A 14,230-nucleotide genomic window follows, 5' to 3' on the forward strand; every position below is an offset into this window, starting at 1 on the left:
ACATTGATTTGACAAGATAGAAATTTGATTAACGATAATAATTCAACGATTTGTAAATTGATTCTTTGCCTTCAATAGAAACAAAAAAAATTTCTCTCGAGGTGGACTTTGAATTGTCTCCCATATAAGACGGGGATGTTTATTGCAGTTTGCGAGTAATTTATTGACGTCTGTTCGTAAGAAGACTTCGGCGAGGAAATCGACTCTCGATTTCCGTATCGACGACGACCGGTGTCGGAACCTTTCGCTGCGCGGAAAATTGGCATCGCAACGTCACAGAATCCGCCTCGCTTGAGCGTGCAAACGCAGTGAAACTTGTTAGAAGAAAAACCGACTCCTCGCGATTCCCATTAACCTCATACTTGGGAGAAATCCACGAGCGCTAGCTATACCGGCCGGTAATATACTTCCATCAGCGAATTTGTTATTATAATTTTTCGAAAGTGACACACACGGTCTCTTGTGCCGCGCTGCGGTAAACGATTCGACAAAATACCGAGTGATATTGAAACCCAATCGCTGATTAATCGCTAATTGATCACCGCGTTTTAACGCAGTACGGTAATTTATACACACACGAATCAGTCCACACACGATGAAATCACGATCGACTGAGAGAATTAATTTAATTGTTCGAAACAGTGGTACGTTCGATTAACTTGCTAAATTAAAATAGAAATTGGATAGCATTAAACGAGTTTCGTTACTCTTGCTGCAGACAATGTATAATAAATTATTTAAATATAATAATGTCACCTATGAATTATTGCATTGCAATATCAATTGATACCGACAAACAGAATTATATACATTTAATCCTTTCTTTAATTAAAATATTTTAAACTGTTGTGTTTTTAGTCAATTTTTTACTTCGTTTATTTAAAATTCTGTCCCGAGATATCGTGCAATTAATTCATTCATCGCCGTCGCGTCGGTACGTAATATTATTAGTAGCGCGAAAAATCGAATGGCTAAAAAAATTGCGATTTTACGTATCTGCGAAGAAAAATGAATATGCTCGTTCCCCGGATCGCGCCCAATTCTTTTCCTTTCTTTTTTTTCGGCAATGCGCGATCCCACTCAACGCTTCATCGAATTATACGCCGTGACCTGTAATTTGGACACTATTTCACATGCCGTAAGCATGCAATCACGAAAAGGTGTTCCCTTTTGTAAGTGGTTCCACCTAGATGAAGAATTTATCGGCTAACAGCCCTTCCACGAGATTATAATACACGCCGCACACATGATCCGATCGAGCCGCAGCGTCATAATGTACCGATCCGCCGTATGAGACGCTTAATTCTATTGCTTTTTGTTTTACTTGACGATGCTATAAAATTTTCCTGATTCCATGTTGGTATAAACGCTTCGTTACGCTGATTGCGCGAACATCGTCGCAATCGTTATCATATATTATGTTACGATCAATTTCCGATGAATTTTCGAAAGATCAGGACGTATATAAATATACTTATAAAAATATGTATATAGGAAATGTCTTGAAAGTAAAACAATTTAATTGAAAAATTAATTGAAAAATTAATTTCAAGTAATCAATTTAATACTATTGTTGAATACTCTGTACTACGATTAGAAAATGTCAGAAGAACATTTGCTCGTTTTTCCTATATAAATATACGTAACTAACAAGAAATCCATATATTCTATTTGTGCTTTTAAGAAAAATCTTCGAATATATCTTCCAATAATACGAAAATATATTAAAAAATCCTTATATCGCTACACTGTAAGAAATTATTTCATTTCTTTCTCACCGTCATAAAAAAAGGTATAAAATATTTCTATAAATGTAAGCTAATTACAGTTAATCTTCTCAATTGTCATTTCACTTGAGAATATACGTTAGCGCACATTCTCTTCTACCCTAGGATTTATATATTTGATGTCCTTACGTATAAGATGTTATATGTCGTTGAGTAAATTCTCGAAAGGGGAGGATGAGACGGTCCAGGAAATGTAAGATCTCGAATGCGGGAGACCGGAAGAAACGCAATAACATCCAAGAGATTTGATTTATTCGAGAGGAAACGAATCTCCAGAGTGCCCCGTGTGTGCTCGAGAAACAAATATCCGGCCACTCGAATGGCAAATCAATCGGAACAAAGGTTGGACATACGCATTTGATTATATTTTTTTGCCCGTTGGCGCGACCTTCATCCTTCAGACCACCCGTTACACAATCGCCATCCATTGACACATTCATGAGTCATATAAAGAATGTTGGAGATAATTTGCGATTAAATATTATTCATAGAACGTTTTAGCTCGGACAGTAGCTGCGAGATAATTAACTGTTTTAAATATTATAGACACATTTGCAGCGAAAAGAGGAATTTAAATAGAATTAATTCTGTGTCCATATAAATTATAATAATTAAACTGTAATTTAAAATTAAATAATATTACATTAAATTTTTAAATGAGATAGGTATAATATTTCTAAATTATGCAAATATTTCGGTATATTTGTTTTAATTTATAAAACAATTACTTAATTTGTCTATCATGTAATACTTTTTATTCAAACGTATTTTTACTTTTTACTTAAACATATTCTTTTCATGACAGGGATGTACCACATTACGTTCATCTCGCAGCTACTTCCATAAATCTTTACGACGAGTAGGTCCGAAAAAAAAGGACATTGGAAATCTTCATTAGCCGACGATTTTCTGTGAAGGCGATTATTTGGAAAGCATCGATCAACGTACTGATCGTCTAGATTGGTTCATGGAAACAGGAAGTCTCCTCTCCCCCCGAAAAAAAAGAGCAAAACGGAATTAGACCTCACACGCCGAGGGTAAAACGCGTTCATGAAATTTCTTGGATCTTGCCGACGAAAACGCGTATCGTGCTTCATCATAAAAAGGAGACGATCAAAATCATGCTGAAAAACGATCCACAAGCGCACGCAACTGATACAGGTACAAACCTGAAACTTCGAAATAATTTCGAAAACGGACTTTACGAATACAAGTATTTGAAAAATAAAACAAATCGATTTGAATGTATCTTACACAAATCACATTTTATAAAATAAAAAATTTTTAAAATGTACTTTAGAAAACTTTACTATTTTCCATCACTTTCACAGATATAAAGAGACGCGCGCGTGCTTATTTCCTTTTCATGCAGACTCAATTAAACGCAAACATCGATTTTTACACTAGTATCTCATTAAATGCTTCCTCGTATTGTTAAAGCGAATCCGCCTCGCCGATCAATGGGAGCAAAAAAAGGCGCGCGAAAGAGGCGACCGGAAATTCGACGTGGCGATCGACGCTTGTTAATTGTATCGCGGATCTACGAGGCTTGCCGGGGCGAGACGATAAATCGATATTGAAATTTCTACATTAGCCGCATATACGTATATAAGAGTCTGGGCTCCGGATTCGCGCGCACCCACGGAATGCACGCGCGCGACCGCGGAGGCGCGGATTAAGGCGTAACGTAGTCGAGGTCGAGGAAGGAAGACTGCGGTGGGCACTCTTTTGATGCCCGTTCAACTCGGTCTCAAAATGGATTTATGGGCCCGTAATCGCCAATTGAGATGAGTACTTGTTGTACGTAATCGGCTGAGACCTTGCGGCAAAGCGTTGCACTCTGCGCGTGTTAGGGGCCGCGCCGCACTACCGCATGCCATATCCGGACGTTGCAAAATCACACGCGTGAATGAAATTAACGCGCGAGTCTTCCGGCCATCTTTCTATTTTTAGCTAAGGGACTATTTTGAATTTGCTCCTTCGATTTTACTCTTCTCCGTTTGTATGAACACACATGTACAAGTTTTATTTCTATTCCCCTTTTATTATTCTTAAAATATTTTAAGAACTATTATACTCTTAAATTAAATATTATTTAGTTTTCACTTTCCCTCAAATATTTATCACGCTATCAGGCAAGTGAAATGAAAAACATGTACCATATATATGAGTGTAATATATAATGTGTAAATGCGACTTTCCATAGAATATCGAGCTCAAGTCCATGAATTCATTAAACGTAAATAACTGCGCGGATCAGTCATCCCTGCGGGATCTTCCGGTCGATAAATTAATTTATCACATACTGGCATTAAGGAATTTCACGCATTAAATAAGATACGTGTCTATAGTTTCGTCATTCTAAACATGAAACATTGTTTAAGTCTTGTTGGAGTTTATAAATATCACAACAAATATATAATAACTACAAGTTTGGCAAAATCGCAAACAGTAATTAATCAATCAGGAAGAATCAATATCATTATTATGTTTAAAAACGAGATTCATTCACAGTTGCAAATTTGAAATTTTTTAAATGTTTTAACTATTTTATCTTGATATAATTAGATGGTGATGTAATAAATCGGAATATGCAGCATCCTGTACGGATTCTGTTTCAATAACGCAGCAACGATTATGCTCGTGCATTGACAGTGTCAAGATTAGCTGAAAGTTTAGTTAGAACCTTAAATGAAAAAGATTCAACTGTGTCTGTTTTATGTAAACGACCAGCTGAATGGACCGTTCGCATCTGCGGATTATCATTTGAGATGTTTACATTATTGCATTTCTCTCGTTTTGCAGACGCGCCTTCCGACATTATCTTATGTCTTCGAAATAAACTCATTTCGCACACTCGTGAAGAGTATACAAGTTTTTAAGAACACGTGGTTTTTGCATATAATTAAGTAAGAGTATTTCACTCCATTTAGAAACAATTTTCTTTTAGTCTCTCTTAAATTTTCATTATTCAAAAATTATATAACATTATTTTTGAAAGAGAGACTGGTTATACAGTTAAATATTAATTTTTTAATTATTTTAAATTGAAAATATTTCGGAAATTCGATGTTTTAATAAGAAATATTTAATAATTTGTTTGTACATAAAAATTTGTAATATCTAACTAACTAATTCATAAAGTAATATTTCACACAATTCTAACACAGATATTTCTTTCCTTTTATATGTCAATTATTTTTGAAAACGCTCTTCTCAGCTTCAAGAAAAATACATGGCAGCATCTTTCATGAAAAAAATTTCATCATTCATATATTTTCTGTACTTAGTATACAGTAAATGTTAATATTATTTACATTGATTCAATCAATTTTACTGGACTTTATATTAATCTAACAGAAAGGTGTTGCAATCTTAATTATTTTAGAAAAAAATAAAATTATATTTTCTTTCATTTTTTGTGTATGATTTTCTTTTAATTATATTTTTAGTATTATTTTTAATAGATATTTACTGTTCTACTAGCTACACTGTTGCTATGATCGTTGATTTATTTTGTTATCAACGAGACGAATTTAAAAGTTAAATTGTATTGACGTTGACGTGTATTCGATAAGCGCGCATTCGTTAAGCGGATATTTAAGTATACTAGCATTGACTATGTTTAAGTGAATTTATGAATTGGCCACGGTCAAGTATGTATGTATTTTTTTTAATATGAGACTGTACGAGACAGTCACTGTCGATAGCAATTTTTTTATGTGTCTCGATAATATCGTGCAATGACCGGGCCATTCTTCTGAAGGTTTTTCTAATAATAGCGCATATCAGTGCGGTGAAAACTGATTAAAAAAAATCGCTCGATATGGCGTCAGCCAGGATGTCCCATTAACAAATTAGCACGGCACGTCATATAGATAAAAACATCACTACGTCTACATTCGCGTCTTATCTGCATTCGTTTGGTTATAAAAGACTATAACCAGTTTCTCTTTCAAAAATAATGTTACATTTATATTCGAATAATGAAAGTTTAAGAAAGACTAAAAGAAAGTTGTTTCTAAACGGAGGGAAATACTGTTATTTAATTATCAAATTATTACCAAATAAATTGTTAAGATCTTAAAAATAAAACGTAAATAAAATCAATTTAAAAAAGAAAGAATTAATAATTATTTATAATACAATTATTTTGGTATTTTGACATTAAAATCGTGGAACTGTTACTTTAAATAAAAATTTGCGAATCCCTTTTAATTTTGGCAAAATCGTAAGATTAAATTTTTGTATGTGCCCTGACATATATTACGTAAGGTATAGTGACAGAATGTGATTTATTTTAAGTGAACAGGCATTTGTTGTAATTCACGTAGCAAGTATAAAATATGAGAGGCCAACAGCAGCGAGAATAGTTTCTACCTGTAATTCATAGGGTTTATCACACGAGTTATGCTTTCCGTAGAAAAAAATTGTTTTGATAAATTATATCGCATTAGTCCGAGCGTACTGGATACTATGTTACGTTTATTACGCACATTTGAGATTTGCGTGCCGGACGGCTCCCTCGTACTTTCTCCGTACGTATTAAAGTATGGAAATCAATATCCCTTAGTGGATATCAGCTACTACCTACTTGTACATAAATACGATCAAGTGTCTGTCGTGTAACGAGTTATCGAAGTTCTCGGCCGATCGAAATGCGATAATGAGAAGATATGCAACTCAATTATCGAATTAAAAATCGATGTAAAGTGCCTGACTTGCGCTACATATTACAAAAAATATTTAAAAAATAATAGTGAGAAATATTTTTTTAACTAGGCAAGGTACAATGATAAATTAGAATCAAAAATTTCAATAATCTCAAATAAAGCGACATACGGACCAAAACAAAAAGATATTTTGAAAATTAGTGGTTAAATTAAGATTAAGATTTTACTTTTTATTATCTTTACGCATTTATTTGTTTTGAAAATTAAAAATAATTATAAAAAATAACATTTCATTACTTTGAATTTTTTAAATAAAAAATAAAATGTCAAATCAAATTTTCTACGTCAAAATTCAAAACTGACGTATCCCAGACAGCATACATGTTTAAAATCGAGATATAAGACATCTTAAAGACGTCCAATTTTGAATATGTGCATGTTTTGGAATTTTACAATTTATTTCGAACAGTATTTATCTCTAAAACCATTTTTATATCTTTGTGATAATTGGATATATTTGGAGATATAATATCCACGTTCAATGTCTTTTTACTTCTCGCTATTCGATCGTGATAGGCGTCGCGAGTTTATATCGCGGGCAACGTAATCACTGTTATTTCGTCGTGAACGGTAATGCTCCGGCTTAAAGCCGCTCTACTTATACGCATTATCTCTCGGCAAAGGCAATACACGGAGAGTGAGGTAGAACGAGAGAGCCCGGTCTGCGGGCAATCATCGGTTTCAAGCGTCATTATGAAATTGCTTTGGCAAATGAAATGCGCGGTTATGCGCGCGCATACGCTCAAATGGAGATTTATTGGAAAATCGAAAATACGTTTTCCCGCTCCTCCTGTCTCTCCTCCGCCCACGTAACGGGGCCCAACGTTCTGGTGCATCCGTGAAGCTGTATATCGCCCACGCGATGCATCGGCTTACACGAGACGGCCGCGTGCATGCAATTACCTACGCGCGGGCAGAGATTCAAGGGAGGACTCGGGGAATCGTTTCACGCCGGGGGTCAAAATCGCTTTGTTTTTTCGTCCGCGCGTACTCTCTTTCATCATGTGTCGAAAAAAGCATCGAAAGATAGAAGACAAGTGGAAACGCTCCAAGGAAACCACTAATTTACTGCAGTTCAAGAACTGTAGCGTTTATACAGTTTTTTTCCTGGTGAAAATTTGCTTTTTAACTGGAGATTTTTAGAATTACAATAGACACACACACGTACACGCATATTATTTGAAAGATTCCTATTGAGTATTCATATCTTCATTTAAGTGCTACACGATAAAATTCATACAACAATCTTCGCGACAATCACGACACAGCGACAGATGTGCTTGACACACAAATCGGCGATCGATCTTAGGACCCACACTGCGATAATCTCACTGGCACGGTACCGGCCATCAAGCCACCTTTATGTGGCGCATTAACTGAAATCGCGCCACTGTCTACGGCGAAGCGAGATCGAGATCGCGAAGGCGATTGATCGCGACGAGATAAAGGGCGACTCGGTCCCGCTTCTCATCGTCAATACATCTCGCGGAACTCGTCGGACTCCATGATCGATCGATCAGGCAGCGGGTGCTTTCAATTAGTCGGCGGAGTTAATTAATTTGACTCGATCGCAATTTACATAATTAGACACGCCGAGTGCGCTCTTCAGCTCGAAAGCGCCGTAATTGCCGCGTCGAATGCGCACGCTTATGCCGGCAGCAACTACGAATGATTACTGAGAGATGCTTACTACCTTCCTGCTTCTGGTAGCATGAAACTCTACTCGACGAATGGATCAAAGTGCGCTGATTGAAACGCACGAAACCGCGGCGCAACCCGCGTATCTATAATAAGACGGTGCAGCGGTTAAGTTCGACGAATTGACAGAGCAATCCCTGCAAGTTATCGTTAATACTATAGCGGCACTTCCTAGGCTACATCGTATACGCTTCTATTATACTAACGCAGCTAAATTTATGCAAACTACGGATATACGGCATGTTCTGTACGGTATTTTACCCTCTAATCAATTGTGCTTCATAATTTAAAAGATAATCACTAACAAAGAAAGGTATTCGACGTTAAAAATTTAAAAAAAAAAGGCGTAAAAGACATTTTGTCAGATATTAAAAAAAAGCGCTATTAGAATTTATTGTCAATTTTGATATCCAACGTATATACGAGTCAACCTTTAATTTTATCGATTACGTATGTCTTGAAAATTGTTATTAAAGTCAAAGACAAGATGCGCACATGTCATTCATTTTCCTCCTTATGCTGCACATCTATCGAGAGGGAAGAAAGAAAGAAACGGAAGAAAGAAAATGGGAAATGTCGCCAACACTAACAGATCTGATTCCCGTCATTCGTCGCCTGTCAACTCGTCGATTTTCATAAAATACTCCACTCCATTTGTCACAAAGCGCGGACGTGCGATAACGTTTGAGAGCTTACCTGCTGACGAAAGACGACAATTCCTACGACGTGAGCTGCCCGTTCAGAGTCAGATTTCCGCGGTCGAATTTTCTCCGACGTGTCTCCCGAAGGGGGCTCGGTGATTCCCCTTCGACAAAGGGCAAGTCCGAAGCGAACACTCTCTTCTCGCGTCCGCATGGTAGAGCTCGTAGAAACGTGCCCGGCTGTGATGCGTACCTGGAACTTTTCAAGATATACTTCCGCATAAAGAGCTTTTCACGCTGACAATGCGACGCGGTCGACACAATGAGATCGGTATACTGTGTCTGAAGGGGGCGGATGTTGCATCGTATATAAACCGCGGCATTAAAACGTCTGTAAGGCTCCATGGAAAAATGGGGCGAGAGGCGCGAAAGGTCGATTCATGGCGCAGTTGAATAGAGAATTGTATAGCCATAAACAGAGTAGCGCGAAATTACTCTTTATAACGACGGGATTAATAAAAAAAAACCTCATACGTGTGAATGATAAAATATTACGACAAATGAGAAAGAGCGGCTGAAACTTTACGTAAATGCCTTAAATGTAAATTTTACGTCCTCTTCCAAAGACAATATAATCGTGCACAGTTTGAAATATTGATAACTGAAGAGATTTTGACGAAATTTTTAAAAAATTATTGGAAAAAATAATACTTTAATTATAAAAGAGTCGAAAATATATGTGGCGTTATTTCTTCTTTCAAATTTAATTCTACTTTATATCAGAAAAATAACTCATAAAATTTCGATCAATTTATTAAAGAGATGCACGTGTAACCTGTTGATGTATTAAAATTGTAAGCCAAATCGCAAAAACTGGATCACTTGGCAGTGATCACATTTCAAATATTTTTTAATTCCGTGCATTTGATTTCTCTTGGAAATTATGTGAATAGTTTTATAATTTGCAAACTTTCACGAGAACCATTCAGAGAGAAACACAACATAACTGGCAATGAGATTAATTTTATTTACGTTTTCAAATCTCGTGTGACTGTTTCAACTCTATAGATTTTTTACGTTTTCCTCTGTATTCTAAGATCTTCTCCCGAACTTCGGTCGGACCACAAAGCGCAGCCATGCTCGCAGCGTCGTAATATTTTTCGGTACCGCACGTTTTTATCACCCGACTGCGAGCGCAATGAAATATCGACGACGTAACGTAAGCATGCACATAAGTTACTGCGTACGCCCTGGCGGTAATCGCGAGCCCCGCGGTCGTACGAAGAATTATTTGACAAGTAAATCGTCGCTGAGAGATGCATGTGTCACGGTCAAAGGCCGCATCCCGGCCGTTTCTAGATTCAACCGATTCGCAGTTGAAAACAAAAAAAAGCATTTTGCACGCACGGTCTAGCTTAGTATTTCTTCATTATATCCTTATAGGCCCATCTACATAATTAGTTGCAAACGCGGACGTTTCTCTCTTTCTTTTCTTTTTTTTTACGTTTCCTTCTTTTTTTCCTCCACGTTTGCGTTGTGCGTTTGCGACTTATGTAGATGAGGCTTATTGGTGAAATTGTGTTAAAATTCGAAACAACCAAAATACGATACCAGAATTTATAAAATGTTCAGCTAAGTACGTTTTACGCACAGTAGTACAGACGATTGTACATCACGCTGTGTAATAAGAAAAAGTTATGCAAACCAATCGATAATAAGTCGGCCGGCGCTATGACACGCTCATGTTGAATCGATGGACGATTGAGCGCAATTCTATAGGATGGGAGTGCCGGTTCAGAACTCTTGCAACGGAAAAGGCGCATCCTGTACCTTGTCAACTGACAGTTGAAAATATACCGGGTGCCCGATAGACTACGAGGACTTTTCTCGTGCGATAATGTTAGCCCTATCTTAACTCATTTCTTAAAAAATACTAACAGAAAAAAATTAAGTTCAGATTATGATACGTGCAAAAAAATGATAAACAAATTATTAAATTTAAGACTTTTATATATATATAATGATTAACTAAGTTATATTAAAAAATTATATGCTGTTTTTCGTCCTCGGTGTATAAAAATACATTATTTTGTCTTTCTTCGATTATATATACAAGAGAATTATGTGCCCTATAGCTCAAGTAAATCCTAATATAAAAAATTAAAGAGATCTAGCCACGCTCTTTGTTCCGCGTTAATAATAGCTGCCTTTTTCTCGGGATTCTCTGTGTGTGCTTGAATAATTAAAGAGAGAAATAATTAAAAAGGAAGAAAGTTCCCTTTGCTTCGATGTGTTCTCTGCACAACGCTCTCGCATATTGTTGGAGACGTTTAATTCTAATAAAAACGTGCATTAACCAATTTAGCGATAATTCAATTACTAATTATAATAATAAAGTAATATTTCTCAATTTATCTGTTGTCCAATAAAATAGCAATTAACAGTATCACAACAACATTTGTGTAAAATATTAAATTAATCGTATATAGATTGAGAAATTTTTAGTAAATATTTTTAATTAGTAAACAGAAATATCTCAAAAATTTAATTAGATCTAAAAATAATTTTGTTGGATTATCAAAGTAATTACGTAGAACGTTCAAACTGATCGTTAGAATGTCAATATTTTTTGCAGTACTGCTTATTAATGCTTGAGTTTCCTACAAAATTATTTTCAGATCCGCCTATCTATTTAAATTTTTAAATACTTTAGAAAAGTCGTTCTTCCCGTGCAGCATCGATTGCACACATACATACACACACCATATCGTGTTTAATCGATGTCGTAACGAGACATACGTGATAATATATTCGGTGATGCGTGTACGCGCGTTCGAGGAACGGTCGCGTGTACGTTCCACGTGACATAGCAAATAGGTCACAGCGATTCCATCACGAGCGCAGATAAAAAATGTATATCCACCCACGGGATAAGTCCAGTCTAACTAGTGCCTAAGCGCGCCCTTCGTACGGCAAGTACATGCACCGTTTTCCCATGTAACCAAACCCCGATGATATCGTATTAACTCGCTCATTAAATAGATTACGAGTAGCATAGGGATAGTACGTTATACGTTACTTGACAATCGACCGATACCGATACGACTCTTGTATTAACGCAACTACGCGAGACTTATAACAAGTGGAATGGGAGACGGGAAGTTTGTCAATAGGTGGACGATAAGCTATTATACCTTGAGGCATTTATGTAAAACCGTAATATTGGAAATAACTTGTTTCTCGGTAACTTTTAAAAAGATATGTCTCAAACATATTCCCATGTTTGATAAAGGAAATATATTTCCAAACTATCGAACTACGATAGCTTGGAAAATTTTCGTTTTTCACTATTTTTTTTTTTTAATTATAAAAGCTTAATGTCGGTTGTTCAAGTTCTAGTTAAATCTCAAATAATGTAATCCAAAATGTACCGAAATCAAGTCGGGACAGGTCTCGCGTGGGCTCGAAATCAGACAACCACCGTGAGACGATGACGTCATGGATGCACGCGTATTCGTGCGTCTGTTACACGCGACGTGTCAACGGGGTCACGGCAGTTCGATTACCGTCGAGATGGAGGCGAGATCAATCCTGCCGATGGGGTAGGTCGGCACCACGGGGCGCATTCGATAGAAAGATCTCTCCAGGGGAGAAGTCGGAGGACACGACACGGAGAAACTGAGGGAGTGGTTTTAATGCATGATCGAGGCTCATTGTTACTGTGGCTTAGTCGCGGCATTTTTACCCGGAAAAAATAGTTTTGCTAAAGTGTCTAAAAATTTGAAATATAGATACAGATCTGAAAATAATTATGTAGGACGCTCAAGCATGAAAAATGAACAATGCTGCAAAAAATTTTGGCATACTAGCAACCAGCTTAAACATTTTACATAATTATTTTCAGAATTTTACACGAATTATTGTATATCTAATAAATTCAAGTATAGACAGATAAAGATCTGTTCAATTTCTAGAATATAATTTACGCAAGAAACAATCTTAATAAATAATAATTTCGGTAGTTGCAATAAAATATTACAATCTCAATTAAAACTTTTATAAAATTAAAATCGGATAAATATGTTACGTGAAGAGATTATGTTCACATAATGTATCTAGAAATGTCATTCTAAAATTCTAAACAAAGCGATTGCGAATATGTTCACTTTGCCTTCAGTTTAATCGTCAGTTAATAAAATTAAATCATCGAATGTATACTTTAGCAATACAGTATAAATTTGAATAAAAGGCAATTTTTGCATATAATAAACTTCGACGTTTCTCGCGATTTAAATTCAAACGGCAGTAAAATTCGAAAAAAATTCATCATTTAGGATGATTAAAACCGCGTACCTCAGCTAGCTTTTCGGAGACTAAACCGCGTCCAACATTCTATCAAATAAAAAGTGGAAAAATTCAATGAGATTATAGACCGATTGTTATTATAATAACGTGAAGATCAAGTGTAGAGATAATTTCAGTAAAGTCAAAATCTATTCAATTTCAAAGAGGTTCATATTTCATATGTTTCATCCTAATAATTTATAATTCCGTTTATCCCGTATAACAATAACAATCGTTCTTCACTCAACTGTGAGCTTGGAAATTTGTCGGACGGGCGTTTTGTACCTTTCGGGATCGCGTGTTGTCATCAAACAGCCGAGGATATATCCCGTTGTCCCGTCGCTCGAAGGCACTGGTACTTCTAATACTGCTGCGCCCTTCGGCTTCGGCAGCCCATGAGGTATTGTAAACCCCAGAATAGGTCAATCAGTGAACACGTTCTCGCTAATAGGCCGATTGAAGCAAGCCAGCTTTGACAGGCATCCAGCGAAGAGATCCCATCGAGGCGTAAAATATTTTAACCCGCCTCTGAAACATATATTCGAATTCGATATCTCACACTCGAAAGATTTATTTGAAACATTTACTTTTGACACTTATATCCCGACAATTATATTTCTGATTGAAAAAAAAACGCGGCAGCCATATATATTTTACCTTTGTTGTCGCTATCTGTTTCTTTTTCTTTTTACTTTGATATCGCCGCAATATTCGAGGTTAAAAATCTACGGAGGTTGAATTAACGGCAAAATTGCAGTTTTCAGAAACGAAAACCGTGATAATCATATTGTAGATAGTACTTATATTTTACGTACTTTTTACGACGCAGAATTTCTAGCGGATACGTTATTTGGTCACTCGCAATAACGATAATCAAAATCATAAAGCTCCAGACGCTCCAGTTAGTCCAGCTCTCGCTCTGCCAGAGTACGCCACTCGATAGTACGTACACTCACACTGTCGGAAACCTTCGGCGATTTTCGCCGGCGGAGCTCGTCGGACGTCGATTGCATCATCATTGCGTGCA

General features: G+C 36.4%; 1 protein-coding gene across 1 annotated transcript in view; it reads right to left on the reverse strand.

The window, feature by feature from the left end:
• Positions 1–14,096, reverse strand: part of LOC105459147 (thrombospondin type-1 domain-containing protein 4-like) — a 72,807-nt gene extending 58,711 nt beyond the window's left edge. The window contains exons 1-3 of the mRNA XM_011704926.1: positions 13,861–14,096; positions 13,489–13,731; positions 8,915–9,118 (exon numbers count right to left, since the gene is read on the reverse strand). The gene's annotated coding sequence lies outside the window, so the exon portion shown is untranslated. The remainder of the gene's footprint in view (positions 1–8,914; positions 9,119–13,488; positions 13,732–13,860) is intronic.
• Between the last annotated feature and the right edge of the window lie 134 nt (positions 14,097–14,230).

The sequence above is a fragment of the Wasmannia auropunctata genome, unplaced genomic scaffold, assembly GCF_000956235.1.
Source record: "Wasmannia auropunctata unplaced genomic scaffold, wasmannia.A_1.0 LD334208.1, whole genome shotgun sequence".
Taxonomy (NCBI): domain Eukaryota; kingdom Metazoa; phylum Arthropoda; class Insecta; order Hymenoptera; family Formicidae; genus Wasmannia; species Wasmannia auropunctata.